Source organism: Pipistrellus kuhlii, unplaced genomic scaffold (assembly GCF_014108245.1).
Source record: "Pipistrellus kuhlii isolate mPipKuh1 unplaced genomic scaffold, mPipKuh1.p scaffold_m20_p_1, whole genome shotgun sequence".
In the NCBI taxonomy this organism is placed as follows: Eukaryota; Metazoa; Chordata; class Mammalia; order Chiroptera; family Vespertilionidae; genus Pipistrellus; species Pipistrellus kuhlii.
Genome location: NW_023425404.1, coordinates 127,278,047 through 127,303,826, shown reverse-complemented (window position 1 = coordinate 127,303,826; position 25,780 = coordinate 127,278,047).

Sequence of the window (25,780 nt, the reverse complement as noted above, 5' to 3'; positions counted from 1 at the left end):
ACTCAAGGAGACCATTAGGCCCAATTGTAGTTCATCTGGTAGGACCAGTGCTGCAGGAAAACTAAAGCACCTGCATGAGCATTTGATTACTTAACCAGGCCTTGTGTCTGGTCCAGTGGTCGGCAAACTCATTGGTCAACAGAGCCAAATATCAACAGGACAATGATTGAAATTTCTTTTGAGAGCCAAATTTTTTAAACTTAAACTTCTTCTAACGGCACTTCTTCAAAATAGACTTGCCCAGGCCATGGTATTTTGTGGAAGAGCCACACTCAAGGGGCCAAAGAGCTGCATGTGGCTCGAGAGCCGCAGTTTGCCAACCACAGGTCTAGTTTGTCAAATCCCTCTGTTAGAGAGCACTCTTTCTAACACAGTAACAGAAGATCCGGTTTGCCCCTGCAACTTACACTGATTTGTTTAACCAGCAGTGAAATGTGATTGACATGGCTTCCTTCCAAGGTGATCTTCTCCAGCAGCCACTCCAGCCAAAGTCCTGCGGCCCCACCCGCAGACCCACAGCAAAATGATCATCTCTGCAAGCTGAGCCTGTGGTAAATGAAACCAGCTCCCTTCTTTTTTAAAGTGGAAGGTCTAATCCTACAGACTTGATTGCTCTGCTAATCACAGACTCCAACCATTGCCACAGTACTCATTGGGGTCAAGAAGTCTGTAACAGGTTGCATATCTCATCCTCATCATGAACCTCCTCATTTAAATCCAATACAGAGCAAACACAAATCCACACAGCTGCAGGTGTTGAACCTTCATTCAATTCCCCTTTCCATTTCTTTTTCTTTCTCCCCACTACATCTTTATCTTTCTCGGTATTGTGTCACCAGAAAAATATAATTGTTTCTTTCAAGTAATTTAAATTTTTTTTAAAAAAAAAGAACCCTAACTGGTTTGGCCCAGTGGATTGAGCATCTACCTGCAGACTGAAGTGTCCCAGGTTTGATTCCAGTGAAGGGCACCTGCCTGGATTTCAGGTTCAATCCCCTGTGTGGGGTGAACAGGAAGCAGCTGACCAATGATTCTCTCTCATCAATGATGTTTCTATCTCTCTCTTCCTCTCTGAAATCAATAAAAATATGTTTAAAAGGAAAAAAGAAAAGAAAAGAAAACTTAGACTAGTATCATGACCTTGAATAGAATATTAAGGAACAGAAAACAACCTGGGTCCTAAAATCACAAGAGACTTATTCTTCTCAGCTCATTTCTCAAATATAGGATTAAAGACAAGGAAGGAATGCATCACAAGCAGATTCCTCCAGTTTGGCTGGAGAGTACACAGATATAATTCTACCAAGAATATGAGTCTTATAATAAAATGAGAGATGCAGGCAACTCTTCCCAGAAGAAAAAAATCACAGAAAAACGTAAGTACATCCCAGAAGACCTCATCTTAAGGAAACACTGGCTTCCATCTGCCCACACTCTTCCTCTTGACCATATGAAAAACTCACATTCCCCTGCAGATACGCCTTGGTCCCAGGCACTACAGCAACTCAAATCTAAGAGGAAGAACAGGGGGGAACGTTAACTGAAACCTAGATATAGAATTTAGTACTTTGCATTTCACTAACAACTCTTACTCAATATGTTTAAGTGCTTTGCGAGTATGAGGTTTTATTATGCTCCTTTTCAGAAAACAGAAAAGCAAATTGAGGTAGAAGAATGGACCTAAGTCTAAACTCAGCCAGCAAGGCAGTAAGAATTCAAGGGAGAAGCTCACAAGCCCTTGTTCTGAACTGGGCCGCTGCCATCTTTAAGATGCTATGTGTCACCCAGCTCCGAACCCATCCCAACTCAAGGAACAAGGAGATACAGCTACTTCTGCAGAGGATTATGAAGGAGACAGCAAGGGTCTCAGCTGTGAAGAAGTCATGCTCCAGCCCACCTTGGAGATTAAGGAAGCTGGGAGGGAGACGCCCTATCGCTCCCTGCCCAGCCCACTCCCATCCTTAACCCCTCAGAAGGCCTATTGTTTCTCTGAATAGCAATAGCAACATTGTGAGGCTAACTCAGCTGGTCTAGACAAAGAAGACATCCTTCGGGGATAAATAGTGAGATTCAATTTCTGTAATTAGTGTCTCTGGCAAGAAATTATCCAAATACCCTTTTTTTTTTTTCTCTCCAAAAGGGGAATGCAAAGAAAGTAAATAGTTATAATTTTATTTCTGTTCTCTCCAACTACCTCTACAGTTGGTTATTATATATTCAATGTGTTTTCAATGACAAAAAAAATTGTAAACAAGGGACACATATTTTAAGATAGAGAAATTATAAAACTCTTCACATGAATGATAATAGTTATGTTATTCCTCTCTTCATCCTGGCAGGTTTCTCACTCTCTGTCCCAACAAAGTGCACTGTCCAGTGCATGACCCCTGAATGAAGCCACACAGAAGTAGGAACTCAGCAGCACCCACTGTCAGAGGATGTATTTACTTATCTGACATCCTAGGTAACTTTCTAGGAAAAACTTTGCTTTTTGAGAACCAATAATTGGCTAATCTGCCCAATATCAGTCATGATCAAATTTCACCTGATGGGACATATTAGAAAGATCAGGCATATTTGACTGATTTGTTTTCAAAGTTTTTATTGTCCAAATTATTACCCACTTTTGTGTGTGTGTGTGTGTGTGTGTGTGTGTGTGTGTGTATTATGAACAAGAGACTACTATACAGGAGTATATATTTTAATCTTATCATCAAGACATTCTTTAAAATGTTTATATTATACCACTTTTTAATAAAACATTTCATAGTTCTGAACATTACACACATTCTTTTGAGTTGAGCTACTAATATGATTTCCAGGAAACTGAGTCAACAAAAGACAGGTTAGATTGTCCTTCACAGTTAAGAGACTACTGTTGACGGTATTAAGAGAGACGAGACAACAGAGCAAGTCAGTTACTGCACTGGATTAAACCTCAACTTCTCCCAGCTTTATGCTTAATCAAGGAACTACAATACCTTGTCATTCCCTTATGGTCATAGAGGTGTGCACATTTTTTATAACATCACTGACTTTAAAGGAGTCCTATCTTTATGCAGTTGACCCTTTATCTTGGTCCTTCCTATTTCAGATCAGCTGTCTGCCTATTTCCATGTTTTGAGTATGCTCAAGAGCAAGGTTGTAAAGAATACAAAAATAAAACAGCCCACAAAGATTATCAGTCCGAATGCCACTCGGAGACAAAAGAAACTGCCACACGGAACAAGGGAAATTAACATTCTTTCCTGTCCACCTGGCAAGAATTGACATCAAACTAAACTTGTCGGCAAGCTCTGTTGACGTGGAAGCATTTGGAGAGTAGAGGTTCCTGTGAAATATTCTGGAGCTACTAATACTGAGGTTTCCAAGGGTCTTTTTATCATTTATCATTCTCCCCTACTAGCAGCATGTTTTGTGAGATGCTCCTTGTCAAACTGCTTCAAATTATTTCTTGAAAAAAATAAGAAATAAATTAATGGTTGGATGAATAGTATAAAATGTTTAAGTTTTATAATCAGACAGTCCTTGGCATTGAATACCACCTTTGACATTTAGTATTAGGTGAATGACATTGAATAAGTTACTTAGTCTCTTAGAACCACAATGTTCTTATCTGTTTTTTTAAAATGGATAATAATGCCTTCTCTTATTATAATTAAAAAATAATGTGTGTATAACACTTATAAAGCACTTGACACATTTAGTAATTGATCACTATTAATTAAACTTTCTATTCACCCTGAATTACCATAAAACCATTCTGTATCAACAGAGATTGATGAGAGAGAGAGAGAGAGAGAGAGAGAGAGAGAGAGAGAGAGAGAGAGAGAGAGAGATAGATTTAAATTAGCCTGGCTACCTTTATCACATACAAATAATTTCTATTTACACATTTTGGAGATTGTTTGCAAGTCCCTACTTATTGCTTCTAAAACTAAATGGGCCTGAAAGAACTACCAAAGATCAAATCAATGTTGATATTCTTTACCTCTCTGTGCAAAGAACAATGCATTTCATCAATGTCTTTGGAAAAGAATAATGAAATTCAAAATTTCCTTAATCTGATGCTCAGAGCCTACTCAGCAATTTAATGTAATATTTAATCTTAAATTGTAGTTATTGTGAAGTTTTTTTAAAATAATTTAAAATTTCTCTATTAGAATGTTATTTTCTAGATTCATCCACTGAAGTTATGTGACAAGCTTGCCCTAAAAGAGCTTTGAGCTATCATTACTCACATGTCCAATGAAAAAGCTGAAGTAGGTTTCCAGTTGAACTATTTCCTTTTACCACATCATATATTTTGTGCATTAAAGATGGGCAGCAGTGGATAGGGAAAACTATTGAAGTGGAAGAGAAAAACAGAAAACAAAAACACCTGGTATTGTCCATCAAAATTGAAATATGCATTCATATTGAGATCATGCATTTAGGTTTTAAAATTCTATCGTTTTCGGATGACAACGATAGTATCATATGTATCTTTGCATCTCTTTCTCACTCCATTTCAACATAATACTTTCCTTATACTAAATATTGGATAATATTTGTCAGTGAAGAGACAAATGAACACATAAACTTTGTTTTACACTTAAGTACCATGTGTAATGATCAAGGAATTATCTAGAGCAGTGCAAGTCTTCTACTCTTCAATTCAAAAGCAAGCACATAAGACAACCATAACTCATCCCTGGAAACATCTGCAGGGTCATCTCATGAGAAGAGAGGACTCTAGAGTGAGTGCAGCAGCAATGGCAGCGTGAGAAAACCTGCAAGTCACTGCAAGCTGGGCAGCCATAGTTCCACCGGTTCCCTTCTCAACACACAAATCAGAGACATCAGGCATTGAGGCCCTGGTGGGCGTATCTGACCCAAGAGCAGAGACAGGATGGGGAGGGGAAGGACAGAGACAAAGCCCAGGGCAGTCCTGCACTGCCCCAAGACCCTGCATAGGTGATAGCACTGAAGGGTTGAGTTGCAATCCTCACGGGGTGGACCAATCGGGAAGAGACAGCAATGGGGCCTGTGTGGCTGGCACACATTGGTAATGGGCCTGGGGCAGGGGCAGAGGAGTAGCACATAAAAAATCACAGCACTCCATAGCCTGCCAGCACCAGACAAAGAATTCGACAGATGCAGGAATCCTCCCACCCCTTCCCCCTGTGTCCTGCCAGGCAGTAAAATCTTCACTTAGCAAACCTCAAAAGGGCTTAAAAAAAAACTTTCCACCCTAAGTGGTCTGTGCTTATTATGGCTAAACCCACAAGGAAAGGCAAAACCGCACACCCACAAACCCTCTTCCTCCTGCCCATCACTCCCCCATCCATTATAGCACAGCCTGGTAGAGACAGCTGGGTCAACCCAGACAGAGCAGCTGTGCCAGCAGCTTCTGGCTATGGGAAGTTGGCGCCAGAAACACACAAAAGACACATAATATATATTAAAAATAAATAGGAAATGGAGGGGAGGGGATCGTTTACAAAACACAAAGGAAAAGAAACAATAGAGATACAGAACTATAATTTTAAAAAAAAAAAAAAAGAAAGAATTCCAGAATGAATATAGAGAATCCTGTTATATCAATAATAATTCTAAGTGTAAATGGACTGAATTCACCAATTAAAAGGCACAGAACTAGAAGGTTGCGACAAAAAAACAAAACAATTATATGCTGCCTTCTGGAGACACAGCTAAGCTTCAAGAACAAACAGACTCAAAGTGAAGGAGTAGAAAATGATACTCCAAGCAAATGGCATCCAGAAAAAAGTGGATGTAGCCATATTTATATCTGACAAAACAGATTTCAAGATAACAAAGGTAACAAGAGAGAAAGACTGACATTTTATAATAACAAAAGGAACAACACATCAAGAAGACATAATACTTATTAACACTTGTGCATCCAACCAGGAAGATCACAATATATAAACTAGTAATAGACCTAAAGTGTGAAAGTCACAAAAATACTCCGCTGACAGCAATGGATGGATTACTCAAACAAAAACCTAATAAGGAAATACTGGTGTTAAATAACACAATAGACTAACAATGGACATAATATTTACACAGCTTTTCATTTCAGAACATTAGAATACCCATTCTTTTCTAGTGCAATGGAACATTCTCAAGAATAGACTATATTTTGGGACACAAATTAGTGTCAACAAATTTAGAAAAATTTAAATAATACCAAGCATATTCTCCAACTGCAATGCTTTGAAATTTGAAAAACCACAAATATGTGGAGATTAAGCAACATGCTAATAAACAACAAGTGGGCAGCAAAAGAAATAAAAGACAAGATCAAAATATATGTAGATACAAATGAGAACAATAATACAACATATCAAAATTTTGGAGATGCAGCAAAAGGGATAATAAAAGGGAAGTTTATAGCATTACAGGCCTACCTCAAAAAAGAAAGAAAAGAAAAAATTTTTCAAATAAACAACCTTACATTTCATCTTAAATAACTAGAAAGAGGAGAATAAATAAAGCCCAAAGTTGTTAGAAAAAAAAGGAAATAATAAAAAAATAAGAGCAGAATGAAACAAAATAGAGATCAGAAAGACAATAGAAATAATTAATGCAACAAAGAGATGGTTCTTTGAAAAGCTTAATGAAATTAGCAATCCTCTGGCTGATATCACTAAAGAAAAAAGCAGAAAAGACTCAAATAAAATCAGAAATAAAAGAAGAGAAGCTGTCCTAGCTGGTTTGGCTCAGTGGATAGAGCTTCGGCCTGCAGGATCCCAGGTTCAATTCTGGTCAGAGGGCATGTGCCTTGGTTGAAGGCTTGATCCCCAGCAGGGGGCCTGCAGGAGGCAGCAGATCAATTATTCTCTCTCATCATTGATGTTTCTATCTTTCTCTCCCTCTCTCTTCCTCTCTGAAATCAATTAAAAAAAATTTTTTTTTAAAGAGAAGAGGCTAAAAGGAACATCACAGAAATAAAAAGGGCTGTTCAAGAATACTATGAACAGCTCTATACTATCCAAGTTTATAACCTAGAAAACAAGACAAGTTCTTAGAAATATATAACTTTTCTAGACTGAATCATAGAGAACTGAAAAATCTAAATAGACAAATCAACATTAAGGAACTTGAAACAGTCTTTTAAAAAACCTCTCAAAAAGTAAAAGTTCAGGACAGATGACTTCACTAATGAATTCCACCAAACATTTTTAAAAATTTTAATATCTATCCTTCTCAAACTCTTCCAAAAAAAATGAAGAAAATTCCTAATCTCTAACTTAATTTATGAGGCCAACATTACCTTGACACCATAACCTGGCAAGTACAATGACAACACACACAAAAGAAGTAACACACCTATATCTCTGATAAATGTAGATGCAAAAATTTTAAACAAAATATTAGCAAGTCAAATACAACACTATATTAAAGAGATAATGGATGACAATCAAGTTGAGTTCATTCCAGGAGCACACAGATGGTTTTACAAACACAAATTGACCAATGTGATACATCACATTAACAAGTAAAGGGTAAAAATCATATGAACATATCAATAGATGCAGGAAAAGCATTTCACAAGTTACAACATGCATTTGCAATTAAAACATTCAATAAAATGGGCACAGAAAAAATATCTTGATATAATAAAGGCCAGACATGGTATAAATAAATAAATAAATAAATAAATAAATAAATAAATAATAAAAGTTTTTCTTCTAAAATCAGGTGCAAGTCCAGGGTGCACACTCTCACCACTGCTATTCAACATAGCACTGGAAGTCCTTACCAGAGCCATCAGACAAGAAAAAGATATAAAGGCATCCAAATTGGTAATTAAGCAGTAAAATAGTCACTATTTGTAGGTGATATTATTCTACGTATTGAAAATAGAAAAATAAATACAATAAATCTGTAGGATGCAAAATCAATACACAAAAACCTATTGTGTTCCTATATGCTAACAATGAGAAAGAAATGAAGAAAGTAACACTATTTACAATTGCAACAAAAAGGATAAAAATATGTAGAAATAAACTTAACAAAGAAAGTAAAGAATCAGTACAATGAACATTATAAGACACCGTTGAAGGAAATAGATATTTGGTGTTCATGGGTTGGAAGAATTAACATTGTTAAAATGGTCATATTACCTAAAGCAATATACATATTTAATGCAATCCAATGACATTTTTCACAGAAATAGATCCAATACCAACAGATTTGTATGGAACCACAAAAGACACCAAATTGCCAAAATAATCCTGAGAAAAAAGAACAAAGCTAGAAATATTATACTTCCTGACTTCAAATTGCACTACAAAGCTACAATAATCAAAACAATATGGTATTGGCATAAAAACAGACACATAAACTGATAGTCCCAAAATAAACCTACATATATACGGCCAACTCATTTTTTATATAGGAATCAAAACATACAATGGAGAAAAGAATGCCTTTGCAATAAATAGTGCTGAGAAAATTGGAAAGCCACATGCTATCTGACACCATACACAAAAATTAACTCTAAATGAATCAAATATCTAAATATAAAACCTGAAACAATGAAATACATGCAAGAAAACAGGTACTAAACTTATAGAGAGAATTGTACTAATTTGACCCCAAACACAAGGGAATGAAAGCAAAAATAAATGAATGGGACTATTTCAAACTAAAGAGCTTCTGCACAGCAAAAGAAATTATCAGCAACAATAACAAAACAAAACAAAACAAAAAAAAAGACAGCCAATGAATGGGAGAAGATTTTTGTAAACAATATCTCCCTTAAGTGGCTAACAGCCAAAATATATAAAGAACTAATGAACTCAATATAAAAACAACAAACAATCCTATTAAAAATTGACAGAGCTCTAACTGTCTTGGCTCAGTGGATAGAATGTCAGCCTGTGAACTGAAGGGTCCCAGGTTCAATTTTGGTCAAGAGCACATGCCCGGGTTGCAGGCTCAATCCCCAATGCAAGAGATATGATTCTCTCTCATCATTGGTGTTTCTATGTCTCTCTTCCTGTCCCTTTCTCCCTGAGATCAATGAAAATATATTTTTTTAAATGGACAGAGGACCAGAACACACACTTTTCCCAAGAGGACATACAAATGACCAACAGATATATGAAAAGTTTCTCAACTTCACTAGCTAAAGGGAAAATGCAAATCAAAATCATAAGGACATACCACCTCTTACCTGTTAGAATGACTATTATATATAAGCCAAGCAACTGGAACAGCATAACAACTGGAACAACTGGAACAACCAGAATGACCAGAACGACAGGTTGTTATAATGTGCTCTGCAGCAGCCAACCAGCCCAATTAGGACCCCAATCTCCCCTCCCTCAACCTCCTGCAATCCTTCCCCCTAGCCAGCCCTGCCCCTGATTGTTCCCCCAACCCTGATCAGGGATGGGGCCAGCCAGTCAACTGCCTGTAGCCCCTCCCCTAGCTGGCCCCACCTCAATCGGAACGCCCCAACCCTGGACCCAATCTGTGCGCAAATTCGTGCACTGGGCCTCTAGTTATTAATAAGACAAGAGATAACAGTGCTAGAGAGGATGTGGAGAAAAGAGAAACCCTCATTAACTGCTGGTAGGAATAAAACTGCTATAGCAATTATGTATAACAGTATGGAAGTTCCTCAAAATTATTATTTTTCGCCTCAAATTTTTTAAAATAGAGCTACCAAATGACCCAGAAACCCATTTTCTAGGTATCTACCAAAAAAAACACTTGAAAACAGTTATTCCTAAGAATAGGTGTACCACTTGTTCATTGCAGCATTATTTTCAATAGCCAAAACATGGAAACAAACTATATGTCCTTCAATGGATGATTAACTAACAAAGATGTGATACATATCTACAATGGAATATGACTCACCCATAAGCAAAGATAAAATATTGAATAAATCTTGAGAATATTATGCTAAATAAAATAAGTAAGATGAAAAAGAACAAGAACCATACAATTTCATTCATATGTGTGATATAAAACAAGAAGTAATAGATGAACAAACAAATCAAACAAACTAACAAAACAAAACAAAAAACAAAAAAACGCTTGTAGACACAGACAACAGTATAATGGTGACCAGACGTTAAAGGGGTGAGGGCAGGTTAAAGAAGGTAAAGAGTTTCAAATCTATAGTGATGAAAGGAGACTAGATTTGGGGTGGTGAGCATATAATACGATGATACATTACAGAAATGTACACTTTGAATATGTAATCTTATTAATGACTATCAGCCCAATAAATTTAATTTTCAAAAAAAGCATCTCGCCGAAACTGGTTTGGCTCAGTGGTAAAGTGTCGGTCTGCGTACTGAAAGGTCCCAGGTTCGATTCCGGTCAGGGGCATGTACGTTGGTGGCAGCTGGTCGATGTTTCTCTCTCATCAACATTTCTATCTCTCTATCTCTCTCCCTTCCTCTCTGTAAAAAGTCAATAAAATATATATTTTTTAAAAAGCATCTTTATATCTTCTCTCTGACTTCCACCATGTTAAAAAGTTTGCACAACATTCCAGGTTATAAAAGTCTTGAGATTTTTTTTCTCAAGAAAAGTTTAATTTGAAATTCTTAAATTTCATCTACCAGTTTGTTGGTCAAATAAATTAACATGACTTTAAGTTTATAAAATTGCAAAATTATGTGTTCAATGAAATTACTTTGATGATATGTAATGTTATTATAGAAAAATTAACTTTTATGATGTAATAAATGGCTTACTGTGTCAACTCAAATTATAATTTTTAGATCTTTAGTTACTTTTTAGACCTTAGGCCAATATAAATTTGAGTTAATAAATAATCTTGAACAATATTTAAAAAAGAAAAGAGTGGTTATGCTGTTTGAGCCCAAAATGGAAGAAATGCTAAAATTTATTATAAAAAGAAAGCAAATGACAATTTATGAGTTTCTATTTCAAGTGAAAAGACAGTGGAACAATCAGCAAAACGCCAAGAAAATGAATTCAATATGATGGAAGATAGAACACCAATCAGCTTTAGAAATCTGTGTAAGTCATGTGGTAGGCACACAACTAGTAAAAAAACAAGGACTTCTGTTTTAGTTTTACACCTACTTCAAGTAAAGCCACAAACTTTGCAAACCATGTGATAGATACCCTCTGCTAGATGTTTTTAATTTGATTGAATTGTTCTTGACAGTTCCTTTACCACATCATGCATTATGCACATTAAAGATGGGCAGTGGATATGCAAAACTATTCCAGTGGAAAAGAGAAACCAAAAAATATATATTATTTTCCTTTAAAATTTAAATAAGCTATTCAGATTATGCTAAGCTGTATAATTTTACATCCAAAAAAATAAATAAATAAAGTTAGCAAAATTATATTTAGTGTTGAGAGTTCTAGCTTAATTATCTTTTGAATATTTCAAGAGATTGTCACACCTACACTGCATTTAATCTTTTAAATTATGTTAAATCAGTAGTCAAATTTTACTTAGAAATTAAGGTAATGCTTCATTTAAGTAAGCTACATTTCACTGTGGGATTGGGATGAGGTTTATTAACATGTTTATACTTCACAATTTTGTCACCTTTTCCACCTCCTCACTCTCTACCTCTAAGGAAAGTGTTGTGTTGCCCTACTCAGATTACCATCTTCCCTCCTACTTCTAAGGAGAGTTTCATCTTTCCATTCAATATCACTGTTCATATTTTCTGGGATTCTCTGAGTTACCTGACTATCCCCTGTGCCCCATTAGCTAGGGTTACCAGGGAATATGAATATTCTTCTAGTTGACCCTAGGAGAATAGAGAACATTGTGACATAATAATCAAACCAGCTGCTTGCGGTACTGAATATATCCATCAACTTATCTAATACAGTATTCTCTCATAAATAGGCCAACATGTGTGACAAGTGGCCCATCCAAGTCTTGACTCTAACCCTAATAACATCTCCTGTTAAAATAGGTAGGATATCAAGGCAAGCTAAGATTCTAAACCCAAAATATGTCACTAGAGTTGACCAGTAAATAATCTATATCTATAAAAGCCAAATATGCAAATTATCCCCTCGGAAGTTCTACCCGGAAAACCAGAGTTCAATCGCTCGCTATGACATGTGCTGACCACAAGGGGGAGACATAGAAAGAAAGAAGGCCTCCACCGGCAGCCAGCAGTCAGGGAAGACAGGCCTAGGCCGACAGCCGGGAGCCGGAAGGCCCCGATTGGCCCTGATCACCAGCCAGACCCAGGGACCCTACCCGGCACGAATTTCTTAGCATCATCAAGAAAAGTTTCAGTGGTAAGAGATTAGGAATCAAATGTTTATGAATAAGAGTGAATAACTCAAGGACATGGGTACGTAATTCAAATGGATTTATGAACAGATATGAAATAGATGTTGGTAGATGGTAATGAGGTAAAGCATAAGATGAAAGCAAGGGTCAGCAAACCACAGCACACTGCCTGCTTCTATAAAGTTTTATTAAAATATGAACACACCCATTTCTTTGCATAGTATCCATGGCTACTTTCCTATCACCACAGCACAGTTGAGTACTTGCAATAGAAACCACAAGACCTACAAACCTAAAATATTTATTATCTGGCCCTTTCTAGAAAAAACGTCAACCTCCATCTTAGACATTAAGAAAATGATTACTGCATTGTGATTTTTAAAAATGTCTCTGCTCAAAGTCATTAATCAGCCCAAGAGATGCAAATCAAAATGACAATGAGATATCATCTCACACCTGTCAGAATGGCTACCATCAGCAAATCAACAAACAACAAGTGCTGGCAAAGATGTAGAGAAAAAGGAACCCTCATGCACTGCTGGTGGGAATGCAGACTGGTACAGCCACTGTGAAAAACAATATGGAGTTTCTTTTAAAAATTAAAAATGGAACTCCGATTTGACCCAGTAATCCCACTCCTAAGAATTTATCCCAAGAAATCAGAAACACCCAATTGTAATAATCTGAACAATAAAGATTTATTAAATTTAAAAAGGAGAAATAATTGTAATAATCTGAACAATAAAGATTTATTAAATTTAAAAAACAATCAGAAACACCAATAAGAAAGGATATATGCACCCCTATGTTCAAAGCAGTACAATTTACAATAGCTAAGATTTGGAAATACCCTAAGTGCCCATCAGCAGATGAGTGGATTAAAAAACAGTGGTACACCTACACAAAGGAATATTTTGCTGCTATAAAAAAGAAGGAACTCTTACAATTTGCAACAGCATGGGTGGACCTAGAGAGAGCATCCTTACAATCCAGATTTCCTGTGAAGATTGGTCAACCATTACCAATAGCTATGTCTTAGTCCCTTAGTGTCTATTGCTATGCAATGATTTACCACAAACCTAGCAGCTGAAAACAGCACATGCTTATTATTTCACAATTTCTATACATCAACTTAGCTCAGTCCTCTACTCAGGGTCTCACACGGCTGCTATACGGCATTGGCTCTGGTCTCATCTGAAGCTTGGCTGACAAAGAATCTGCTTCCAACTCACATGGTTGTTTTCAGTTGTTGGACCCAGAGCCCTCATTTCATGCAGCCTCTGAGTCAGAGGCCACACTAGCTTCCTGCCACATGTCCTCTTCATGGCAGTTTGCTTCATCAAAACCAGCAAGGGAGAGTCTCCTTGCAAGACATTATAATATCATGTGACATAATCACATATACGTAATCATGAACATCCTGTCACCTTTGCCACACTAGACATGGCTGGAAGCAAGTCCCAGGTCCTGCTCACATGTCAGTAATCCTGAAGGAGACAAAGTTTATTAGTGTCTATTATTTTATTTCATCTTTGACAAAATGCTGTATGATCAGCATTAGTAGCCATCACTTAACAAATAGAAAAACAGACTCAAAAAAGTAAAGGTGGATGTCAAAAGGACATAAACAGAAGTGGAGTTACTTGTTAGTTTGTTCCATTCATTGCAATTTTATGTGCTTGGCATCATTTTTAAGTACCCGTATGATAAAGATCACCTATACCCATTTCATGTCAGCCTGAATCCTCTTATCTTGGATTTTTATAAAATTTCCCCTTTACAGGTAAAAGCAGGGTGAGCCAAGAAACAGTGAGCAACATCAGAGCCACAAATTTTCTGGAAAAGCTGTCTTCTGTCAGTGCTCCCCGGCAACCACTCAGTATTGGCAAGAGTGCCTGCCCTCCATTAATGAAGATTCTGGGAATTCCTCACTGTGAGAGCCCACTTTATCCCAGCTTCCAATTAGCACATTGTCGTTCTAAAGAAGAAAGACTGTAGTTGTTTGCTAAGCACTGCTTATGTCAAGACCTCAAACCTAAGGTAAGAATGAAGAAAGAGTTAAAGGATTTTCACAGTGACTGCAAGATAGTAAACAATGTTATCTTAATGAATTAGTTAAATAATTGTCAACTTTGCCAACAATAGGTTTTTTCAAAGGCTAATTTTACTAATAGAATTATTCTTTCACCTTTATCATAAATTTAGGTGGGTTTTTTGGAACACGGATCAAAGGGAGGAAAAACAAACTTCTTTTTAAACTGGGGCAATAGCTTGAAACTAAAAAGAACTAAGATTCGTTCAAATGTAACCCAGGATGCCTCAAGTTCTCACAATTCTTATGTCAGCCTGCTCATTCTTTCTCTCTTTTTTAATATATTTGTATTGCTTTCAGAGAGAAAGGGATAAGGAGAGAGAGACAGAAACTTCAATGATGAGAGATAGTCATTGATTAGTTGTCTCCGGCACACACCCCTGGTGGGGACTGAGCCCACAACCCAGAAACTGGGGCATGTTACCTTGACCAGAATCAAACCCAGGACCCTTCAGTCTGCAGGCTAATGCTCTATCCACTGAGCCAAACCAGCTAGGGCAGCCTGCTCTTTCTTCGAATGTTTCTTCCACTTAGAATAAGAAATTCAGAGTCCATCCTTCTATTTCTCTTCAGGCTGAGGGAGTGTATTATGTTGATTCTAATCACCTCTGGTTCTCAGTTACTGCTTTGTCATAATTCTCTAACTTTAATACATGCAAGTTTTCCCTAATTTTTGCCCTTTCGAAACATACCCTCGTCCAAATGCCCCGGTATCAACAAAATTCAAACAAGGCTTTATTGAAGGTTTAGGGCAAATGAATACAGCACAGCAACATTAAAAACTGAACATTAAAAACCTTATTATTTGAGGTTTTGTTGAGCTTTATAAAAATGCTATCATTTAGTATGTAATCCTCTGAAATTTGCTTTTCTTCGTGTTTCTAAAATGCACCCACACGTTTTATGGGTGTTTCTAAAATGCGGTTTCAACAATATGAACGTTCTGCTTCTCTGGCTGGGTGGTGAGTGCCCAAGTATTTGTTTCATTGTGATGCTCCAAAAATTAAAAAGCACTGTATATTCTGTCATATGTATCTAGTACTGCATTTTAAAGACATTTTAAATAAGTGTTAGCCACCTCAATTCTGACAGCTCACAGCACCTCCTGGAACCTCTCCTGATCATTCATCCTATGGTGCTCATTCGAAGACCACTGGTCTCCAACTCCGTCCTCCCTCCCTCCCTCCTCTCCATGACTTTCTTCTAATTGCAGCTCTTGGTCCTTGGATTCCTGATCCTGACTTTTCTAACTGTTTTATTCAGCATGAATTTCTAATAAGCAACCCCAACACCAATATCACAGTGGCTTAACATAATAATACAGATTCTTGGTCACGTAAATACCAGCGCTGACGCTGCCAGCTGGGACACTCCCGGGAAGCTCTTCCAAGTGGTCACTCAGGAGTCAGGCTCTTTCCATTGTGTGTTCCTCATCTCAGAGTCCTTTCCTTTGTGCTGTGTGGTTGGGAGGGAAGAGCAAAACAGATCACACGGGCATTCTGTATAAGAAATTCAGAGTCCATCCTTCTATTTCTCTTCTGGAACAGGCATGCGTCACTTCCATTCACATTCCATTCATAGAACTCAGGGACGTGGTCAACCTAGACACAAGGGGCTGCAGAGAAATATCTAGCTGCCTTTGTACCCAGGAGAAAAATAAACTGTCTGGTAAACTCGTAATATTGTCTTTGGTTTTCTTTTGCTTCAGGCCATTATGGAAGATAGGGAGGCAAAGGATAGAAAGTGGTTGTTTGTGTATATACATATGTCTTATGGCTTTTTTTTCATATATATATATATATATATATATATATATATATATATAGGAAAAGCCATACATATATATGAAAAAAGCAACATATATATATATATATATATATATATATATATATATATATATATATGGCTTTTTTTTTCTGAATGAAACCAGATTCTTTATATTCATGGTTCAGCTACAACCATATAATGGGGATGGAGGGCATTTTGAGATAACAGGAGATTTCCTTAACACTTTTTTTGTTAACAACATTCTTTGTCATAAGAAAAGAGAAGATCATGCCTGGCTGGTGAGGCTCAGTGGTTGAGTGTTGACCTATAAACCAGTAGGTCACAGATCATGGTTCGATTCCCAGTCAGGGTACATGCCCGGGTTGTGGGCTCGATCTCCAATGTAGATTATGCAAGAGGCAGCAGATCGGTGATTCTCTCTCATTATTGATGTTTCCATCTTTCTCTCCCTTTCCTTTCCTATCTAAAAACAATAAAAATATTGTTTTTAAAAAAGAAAAGAGAAGATCAGAATGAAGAAATCAATAGAAGTTTTAAATCCTACTTTTCAATTTGTCTCAGAATTAGTTGTCTTGAGAACCAAGAGAAAAGGGTATCTTGAATTACAAAGAGGTTGGTTTTGCACATAAAGAGTCACACCCTGGAGGACTAATATCATGGAGTTTGTGCCATAAACCTTAGAATGGGGAAAATTTAATCATGAAGGCACAGAAGTTTCCCCATCTCAAAAGGAAATTATATACCAGCCAGTGGGTGGGAAAGGAGAAATTAAAAGTGACTTACTGTGGTTTAAATGCTGGTAGCTACTTGAGAAAATGTCTAGTGTTCCATCTCCTTAGGCTAGATACTGGTTGGTAAGAAGGACAGAAGGGAAGGAGGCATTTCTGAATATACTTATCTATCTGAGATAAGTTTTAAGAGATCCCAGAACAGAAGGATCATTGCCTGGCTAATAGTGTATAACCAGGAGCCACATAGAAAAATCCTCCATGTAATCCTCCATGCAAATTGGGCATGTAACCTAGGCAACTGGATCTGAAATAGCAGTGACTGAGGGGGGATACCCAGGAGGATGGGCCCGAGAGCTTCCCCATTAAAGTCTTCACACTCCATAACAATGTGGATGCAGCAGCCAAGAGTTCCCTAGTGAACGTAGCAGAGTATAGACAAGATTAAAAGTCCATAGTCCAAATAAGGCCTTGCAATGAGGTGTGATTTCAAAGTCCAGAGTGCTAACCATTACACTATGGGACCTGCTTGAGGTGTGATTTCAGCATCAGAGGCAACACCCAAAACCAGGATAAAAGAATGACACCTTATTGGGGGCCATAGGGAATACAGGATGTCCAGCAGACCAGTTGGCTGGCTCCTAATGCCAGAAAGAAACATAAGATTACCACCATCACCACCCCCCAAAAGGGCCAGATTACAGAATCATAATTAAGTTGTTACCCAGAAGAGACTTAAAATTTAACTGAAAGAGATAATTACTTTTTAAAAATATATATTTTATTGATTTCAAAGAAGAAGAGAAAGGGAGAGAGAGATAAACATTATTGATGAGAGAGAATAATTGATTGGCTGTCTCCTGCATACCCTCTACTGGGGATTGAGCCTGCAACCCAAGCATGTGCCCTTGATGGGAATCGAACTTGGGACCCTTCAGTCTGCAGGCGGACGCTCTATTCACTGAACCAAGTCAGTCAGGGCACTAATTACTTTAAATTGGCAATAACAAATGACTTGTCATCCAAATGTCAACATCACCAATTCAACATCAACAGGAGTCCTCACTTTGGAGTGCAGTGAGAGAAAACTATTTAGTGTGGAACAGCTTGGCTGTAAGTCAGCTCAATCATGAAAGAGTGCAGCTGTGGGACAACACGGCTATGAGGCAGCCCAGGTGAGGCATCCTGTCCAGAGAGATCCCAGTGTTACAGCTCAGCTTTGACGTGACAGCTCCAGCTGGGGAAATGCAATTTTTAATGGAAACTGAAAGTTCACTTCACTGTGAAGCTGGCTTATATAGAGAAGAGCTCTTACCCTGATCCCTGATTGGTCCATTCTCATGTAAATGAGGACTCCAAAACTCAGTTTGATTCATCCAAAACACACTACCCTGGCTGGTTAAAATGGAGTTGCTCTGATTGGTCAGTAAAAATGCAAACGAGCCAAACCGGTTTGGCTCGATGGATAGAGTGTCGGCTTGGGGACTGAAGGGTCCCAGGTTCGATTCCAGTCAAGGCATGTATAATACCTTGGTTGCGGGCATATCCCCAGTAGGGGGTGTGCAAGAGGCAGCTGATCGATGACTCTCTCTCATCGATGTTTCTAACTCTATCTCTCTCCCTTCCTCTCTGTACAAAATCAATAAAATATATTTTTTTAATGCAAATGAGGATGTAGCTGCACAAATTTCCCCAATGAAACAAGGAAAGTCTCAATCCTACTGGTCCAATGTCAGTCCAAGGAGCTCTCAAATATGGGTCAACAGCAGGAGCACAGTGCAGGAGGCAGGCAGCTGAGTGCAGCTTTTCTCTGAGCACAAAGAGCAGGAGAGGCCTCTAATCAGCAATGATTACTAGACTCTGTTTATAAATTTAAGCCCAGTTAGCCATCAGAAGTCCATCTTCACAGGCACTTTCATTTTGGGGTCAACATCCCTCATCAACAAAAATGGGGACTTGAGTAAGCTTATCCTATATAATAAAAGGCCAGCGAACATAAGTGTAACAACGGCAATGACTGCGACCAGTCACCATGAGATGCATTGACCACGCCCAACCCCCAGCCTGCAGGCTCCTATCAATCCCAACATGGTGAAGGTGAAACACAGGGAACCCAGGTGAGTGGCGGTGGGGCAGGACTGGTGAGTGGGCGGAATGGCCATCCTCTTGGTCCCTCTGCCAGCCTGCAGGCTCTAGGGAACTAGAGCCATGCTGTGAACCACATCTGGGAACCACACCAAACTGGGAGTGGCAGTGGGGCAAGACTGGGACTGGCGAGCGGGCAGGCCTAAGGACTCTATCCATGCACAATTTTGTGCACTGGGCCTCTAGTGTTGAAGTTCTCATTTGAGCAGCCATGTCTGATTACATCATTTTAATGCCTAAGGACACACCAGAAACTGCAGCATCTGCTTTAGACTGCTCCTCTGCTTTCTCAAACATGCACAATATGTACTTCAACTCTGAAAGAGAGAAAAGTACGAAGGGAAGAAACAGCATGCTGATCAACTGATCAAGGAGGCCTTCAGAGGAGAACTGAAGCTCATGCGGTAAACAAAAGTTCATGAAGATGACTGAGCTCCTCAAAGGCATTTGGGGTGAAGAAAATGAAGCATGTTCAGCTTCATGGAAGTGTAAGCTTGGCTGTTGCAGTCAGGGAATTGCAAATGGTTCTGTGAAGCCAAAGCACATGGAAGAATCGATAGAGATGAAATTGGCTAGATAGGGGAAAAAAAAAAAAAAAAGCAGATCATAAACAGCCTTCTGTGGCCAGCTAGAAATTTGATCATTGTTCTTCAGTAAAAAGGAAATGGCTGATTAATTTTAAGTAGGAAAGTGACATAACTGTATTCAGAGAATAAATGAGCATGAAGACGGATAAGACTTAGGAGGCTACTGCAATTTACAAAAACAGGATTACAAGGCTCTTGCTTATAACAATACCCATAAGAAATAGAGCTTCAGGTGACAGATTCTGCAGGACTTGGAATTAATTGACAGTAAAAATGAAGGATTACTGAATACCTGAGTAGTATGAGAGACACTAAGGAACACAGTGAAAGTGACCAATATTCACATAAAATAAGGATTCAAGAGTAGGTCTAAAATGGAAATGTATATTTGGAAGTCATCAGTGTGTAATGTGATAGTTAAACCATTTGACATTAATCACTGAAAATATATTGCTTGAGAAGAGAAGACATCTGAGAATGGAACATTGCTTAGCATGCAGTGCCAAGTAGTATCACAGACTTCCAAATATAAAGTCCAATTTCAAAGTTCTGATTCACTTAAGCCAGTGGTCGGCAAACTGCGGCTCAAGAGTATTTGGCCCCTTGAGTGTTCTAACACCACTTCAAAATAGACACAGCCAGGCCGAAAACCGACTTCCGCACATGGGCCAGGAAGTTTCAATCGCATTGAAACGTGCGCACCCACACGTGACATTTTATGGAAGAGCCACACTTAAGAGGCCAAAGAGAAGCATCTGGCTCATGAGCTGCATTTTGCTGACCACTGACTTAGGCAGTTGTTGTATTCAAATACATCAAAAGTCACTGTAATTGAGAGCTGACAAGGGAACCAATAAGGAGAAGGGATTCTGTTGCTTTCAGTAGAACAGGAGGTGTAGAACTTTAAAATAACTACTACAATAGAATGTAAATTAAAAGATGGATGCAAATCCCAGACCTGTCTCTTATTGACCCTGGGCACAAAAGAAACAGATCTTCAAAGATAAAGAAAAACCAGGTACAGAAAGAAGCAAGGACAGGAAATTAAAAGAAAATGCTGCCTATATTTCCATGATTTCTGATCTCTTTGGAATTCTTCCTTCCTACCTTTGAATTCCATAAAACGCCATCGTAATTTATAATAGTTTTCCTTATTTTTCTCTAGTCCAGAGTAAATTGATTTGTTTCTTACAAGAGTAAAGTCCTAATATGCAGATGAAACATCCTTTTAGAAGGATGTTTCCTCTCCAAATTGGAATGTGTGGGGGGTTTTTTTTTTAGTTCAAGGCTGACCTTTTGGATTCAAGGCAAAAGAAGAGGAAATCTGAGGAGGAAAGAGAGTAGGAAAAAGTAACTCTATCTCTAGCAGAGATGGTTAGTTACCATCCATATACATTACCCTCTTTCCTCCATAAGAGAAACCACACTTTAATTGATAATTGGTTAAAAGCACTTTGGAATCTCCCTTATAGCCAGGCATGACATGTGACAAAATTCTGGATGAGATGTAAGTGGAAAATGATATGAAACTTCCTAGAAGACTACTGGGTGAAAAAAAAACACACTAACTCATTTAAAAAATATCTGGTTGTCCTTTCTCCCTTCCCCCCTCCAGCGTTCTGGACAGCTGGCATGAGGGCAGGAGTGCCAGCGTACATCTTGGACCAAGAGGTGACCCTGAGAAGGACAGCTATCCACAGGATGATGGAATCAGATGGCAGAGGAACCTGAGTTTCTGATGACCATAGAGCCTCCATGGGAGTCTGTACTCTCTTCTTTGTTCCTTTCACCTGGAAGAGAAATAAACTTTTAACTTAGTTAAGACATTTAATAAGGATTTGCTGGCATATGAAGCTAAACCTAATTGTAGCAGATACTTTTTAATATCAATATGCCTTTGTAATATTTATTACAACCTAAGTTCCTAATATTACTACTACATTTATCATATATTTCTTAGATTTAAAAAATATTTAGGAACTCTTCTTTCTTACCTTTTTTAAAGATATTTTTTATTGAGCTTTAGAGAGGGAACGAATGGGAGTGAAAGAAACATCACTTTACTTATAGCACACCCCTTGCCAGCAACCTGGGCATGTGCCCTGACCAGGAATCAGATCAGCAACCTTTTGGTGCACAGGACAACACCCAACCAAAATTCTGCAGGGAGGGAACAGCCATTAAATTAACAAACCTGTTTTCAGATGCCAGTTATAACACTTTATGAAGTACTAGAACTTCAGGGACTTTTTTATATCTTAAAATAAAGGATTTGAACTAAATGATCTCTAAGGTCTCTTTCAACTGCAAAATCTTCTCTTATCCTGTATGTTTTGTTTTCATCACATGGGTATTGAAAAGATCAAATCTAGAACTATTAGTTAGCAAAAACACGTAACACTGAGCCAGGCACTTATTAATTTAACCATCAGAAAGACCTATGAGGTAGGTGTCATCCATTTTACAAATAAGAAAACTGAGGTGTAAAGAGGTTAAATAATTTGCCTAAGTCACACAGGTTATACTTGGCAGAACCTGGATTCAAACCTAGGAAGTCTGACTGGGTCTCTGACCTTCACCTCAATAAACAGAGCAGTCAATTAACTCCCCTTAACTTTGGAAAGGCACCTGCGCTGTGCTGTACTGTGGGCTAGGTGGATGCAGTTTCCCTGGGAATAAGGACTGAAGAAATGTTTTCAGAATAGCTTGGAGAAGGAGGCTATTTCTAATTTTTAAATAATTAGGTAAATGAATAGATAAACCATTGCCTGTCCTTTCTCAGGCTGGGTGCACCGGTGATCTCACCACCGCCCCGCTGCCATGGGCTAAGCACTGGCATGCCTGACGCTGAGCTTCCGCATCACAGCTCCGGCCGCTGTTCCTCTCACGGCCCTGGCATGTGGCTGTTGGGTTTTACATAGAAATGCGGAAAATGCCTTTCAGCCAATTCTACATGAAATACAATATGTGTGCCAGATAAGCTAGACCCTCATAGTATCCATAAATCAATTATGTTTATCCTTAGCCAGGAATGTACTAAAATGTTCTTTCCTCATTTTGAAACCCAATCTGATATTCACAGTAATTATACTGCCCTTTATATGAATCATTGTCTCATGCTGTAGTTGTTAGTGCTGTGGCTGATTCATTTTCTGCTTTATAGTATTTGAAATGATCGTTTCACTTGTGGTAGGATTTGGGGAGTTATTGAAGTAAATCCTTTTATTCACTAGACTTTTTTTTTTATCTCATCTTCAGTCTTTTGTTCATATTTTATACCAAAGTTTTCTGAAAGCTGTAGCAAGTATGGAAAGGACAAACTGTGAAATCCCGCTGAAGCCAGCAAAGCCATACAAATGGATGGCGAAGCCTCTCTCACCAAGACTATCCCTTGATCTTGCCTTTCTTAACAGAGCCACACCACACCTGTCCTATTATTTTCCCCTTTCATCCCTCTGGAATGCGTGTATGTTCATATTATGTGCTAAAACACTTTTAAAATATCAAAGTCTTTATTTCTGGCCACTATCCAAATACACACAAATAAATATAAGTTGTTTTTTAGGTATCATATATTATATACACATCATCATTTTAGAAGAGCCACATGTAAAGACAGATGGCTGCTGCCCTCGTACCTCCAATATCATATTATGTTGTGCATATGAAGAAGGTGTCATTGGATGATCTCTGGTTTAGATGCTTGGAATATTTAGTTTGGGGATTACGGCCTGTTGCTCTGTCCACATTAAGTACTCCCCTGTCAGAATCAGTGGAAGTAGGCTGGCCAGCAGAAGGAAGGCCATCTGACTCGGACTACCAAAGCCCAAGTGAAATGTAAGGAGATGGAAAAGTCTTTTGGAGACTGTCATCACCATAAGAAAATGTAATAATGAAAGGGGGGACATGCCGCTGCAGATATTGATGAGGATCACTTCGGCAAGAAATTCCTTTCTGTGACCACAGTCACAAGTAAATTCTATTTCAACATCCATGACAGCTTTACTTTAGGAAGGGTTGTTTATATTGTATTCTGATTATAAGGCTATTTCTTGCCTTAAAAACTGACAAAGGCCTACTCTCTTTTTACATTTAAAACATTGAGCTTTTCGTTTTAAAATTTTAGCTATGAAATTCCATCTTCATAATGAATTTCTGAATGCTTGCAATGTGCTCAGAGCTTTTCATCAAAATCCTATCTGAACCTTAAAACAATCTTTTGTTGTATTATCAACTCTTCCTTACACATGAGGATATAAAACATCACATAACTATTAAAGGCAAGATCCACATCAAATCCCAGGCTTTGGAGACTTCAAAACCCATGTTTGTAACTACTAACTCATGCTATATTGTCTTTGCTCTAGGACATAGATTGCCCAAGAACTATGCTGTTTTACCCCACATCTTTCCAATAGCCACTATGTCTTGCTGTAATCAGTTAGTTTTTAGAAACTTCCTTTTTGCTTCCCATTGTCAATGCTCACAGGATTGTGTGTTAGAGTGAATGCAAAACAATGACATTATCCAAAAGCAGAATTTGTTTAAAATGGTTTCAACCATTTTCTTTTCTATCAGCACACTTATTATAAAAAACACATAAAAAAGACCCAGAACTGGCTGCATTTTTATGTTGGCTGAAGATGATTCTGCATTTCGTAAAATGACTGTTTTTATAAGACATAGGGTGACACATCTCTGCAACAGAGCATGGTCTCACAATGGGCAATTCAGCGGCGACCCTTCACCCTGGGCTTCTCGTATGGAGCTGCCATGACATCTAGTGGCCAAAGGTTAGGGAAGACATTCTTGATCCACAAAGCATGCAGTTCAGATTTAGAAGTATATTTACAAGCTTATGTAGCTAATGAAATTTGAAATTTACACAGTGCTTTATCATTTATAACTCACTTTTGTAACAATTATTGATTTGTGGACTTGAAGGCAATATCTTTCCTATTTTGTTCATATTTTTTAAATATTTATTATCATTGTTACACCAAAGTAATGGTTTATTCTGAGTTTATTCTACAAGAATGAAATGTAGGCTGTATCCAATCCTGCTCAGTGGTTAGAGTTGTCAGCCCTTGGACTGAAGGGTCCCATATTCTATTCCCATCTAGGGTACACCCCTCAGTTGCAGTCTCAGTCCCCAGCACATGCAGAAGACAATCAATCATTGTGTTTCTCTTTTCTCACATCTATGTTTCTCTCTTTTTGTCTCTCTCCCTCCCTTCCACACTCTAAAAAAAAGAGCAAAATGTAGGATTTGATTCTTTGTGTTTTACTTCTATAAGAGTAACAAATCTTTGCATGAAATGCAGATGACCAAACTTACATTCTTAACAGTCTAAGAATGTAAGAAGTAATGAGTTTGTATTAACTCAATTAAATTACAGTTAAATAATAATTAATATACATGTAAATTTTCTATGTCTTTTGCTAAGTTAATTGAATGGTGACTTTTCTAAGTTTTTAAAAAACAAGATCAACCAAAGGACTTGTGTGCATATATATGGGCCTAGCCAGTGGCCATGGACAACGGGGGTTGGGTGGGCATATCTAGGAAGGGGTTTGGGATGGGAATGGGGGAATAAGGACAATTATGTGAGACCATAATCAATTTTAAAAAATCTGTTAAGAAAAAAAAAGAAACTAAAGGAATTTCTGGGGAGGGGGAATTTAGACTAAATTAAAGACATGTAATGCTCTTAATGATGCTCTCAGTCATTCTACACAGCAAAATGCTAGACTCTCCCCCTTCCTCCAGTCACTTATTTTACAAATTAAAATAAGTTTTCTTTAAAAAAAATTTTTTAAATAAATAAATAACATTTAATGCTTTTAGAGGAAGTAATATATTACCAGAAATCAGTTTTTAAAAATCAAAACCAATAATTAAAAATTAACAGCTTGGGATCATTTTCAGTAGATTTCTAATTTTAAAAGTCTATTCTCTAGTAATTAAATTTTCTGAAATTTAAGCTAAAAGAAACCACCCTATGCAAATGACCAGGAAAAAGTTTTTAAATGTTTGGGGTTTTTTTTCTGATGTAACTCCAAAAGCTGAGTCTGAGAGAATGTCTGATGCATAAGTTATTTATTTAAAATTCCAATTGCAAGAGCAAGAGTGAGGGACAGGACAGACAGGAGGGATAAGAGTAGATGC